Raw genomic sequence first — 1,515 nt, forward strand, 5'->3', positions numbered from 1 at the left:
CACAGGCTAGTGGGTGGAAAGTCTTGTGGATCCAGTGGTGGTGGAAGCATCTCTGTGCTGGTATGGGTCTCCCCGTGGCTTCTCCAGCTCCAGGGCTCTGGTTCCATCAGCGTAGCTCCATGTGTCTTGTCAGCAGGAATGTCTCACAGGGAGTGTGTGTGTCCCACCTCCAGAGAGCTAGTTATCCCCATCGTGGCTCCAAATAGGTCATTAAGCAGCAACCTGATTGACAGGCTAACCTCCACCCCTTCACTCTTGATAGTCTCAAGTTGGCGCCAGATTATGTAAGCACCACCGTACCCAAGCTCTGTGCTGTCCCCACCACCAGCTGCAGGCTGGACTTTAGTGACCCCTAAGTGTTTCATTGGTTGGAAAGTAGCTAGTCAGACTGTTCTTTCCAACAGGTCATCAGGCAAGCCCCTGCAGACTGATGAACTCAGTTTGCTGGGAATCAAACCCAGATCTCCCATAGGGAGGCTGAGCGTCTCCCACGGAAGCCCAGGCTCCAGCCTAGGTAATGTGTGTTCCTTCGCCTTCCTAAGCTCCGGTTCTCTTGTCCCTGGACCTCCAGCACCCTCCCCCCATTCTCAGCCTCAGTTGGTAACGTGGCTGGTGTCTGTTACACCTGGTGCCAGGGAAAGCAACCCTCCAAGAGCCGCCAGGTCGACATGCTGTCGATCTTCTGTCACCGGGATGGATTGTCCATGCTCGCTGCTAACTCCATTGTCTCCTGTTCCCGTTTCATACCTGTACATGCGCCCACCATGTCTCGCTTGTTCAAAGGCATGCTCCAGCCGTTCTCCCCTGGTCTTTTCCATACTGCCCATTCATGTTCCCCTGCCTCTTACAGGAACACGCCATGGATACGCCAGCGTGTCTCACTTTCTCCCACAGCCTCTTTTCTTGTAGCCCCCACTTTTTCCTCCTCGCAGCTACCCTATGGCTGCACCGTCTGCTCAATTGTAACCTCTGGTTTCCAACTCCCCTCCTCTCCCTGTCTTGGGAATTCACTCCAGGTATTCTACACTCGATCTTAGCCAAGAGGCCGAGAAGCGATGCGCTCCAGGTGTTCTGTCAAATCCTTATCATGGACATCCGTGTCTTCCTGAGGCTACGTCCGATAGTCAGTTCTAAGTCCTCAGTGGACTTGCCCAATCGGTGACCGTTCTCTCCTTGGAATGCTGCCTTCTCTGGAAGCTTGACTTCCAGGACCTTGCCTGGTTTGTCTCCCGACTTAGTGGCCACTCCACAGTCTCCTCCTTGGATTTCTCCCAAACTCAGTTCCCAGGGTTGTCTAGGATTTCGTTTTTGAATCTCTTTTCATGGCTCTTAATACTATTGCTCCTCAGATAATGCTCATATTTATAGTCTCTCCCCTACCTCTTCCGTAAGCATCACATGTGTATGTTGGCATCTCTACTTGGATTTCTAATAAGTACCTCAGAATTTCACACAGCTCAAACGGTCTGCCTCATCTTCTGCCTCCCAAACCTGTTCATCCTGCTTCCTGGATGA

The sequence above is a fragment of the Echinops telfairi genome, unplaced genomic scaffold (genome assembly GCF_000313985.2).
Source record: "Echinops telfairi isolate 266 unplaced genomic scaffold, ASM31398v2 ScPeMD7_4225;HRSCAF=4972, whole genome shotgun sequence".
In the NCBI taxonomy this organism is placed as follows: Eukaryota; Metazoa; Chordata; class Mammalia; order Afrosoricida; family Tenrecidae; genus Echinops; species Echinops telfairi.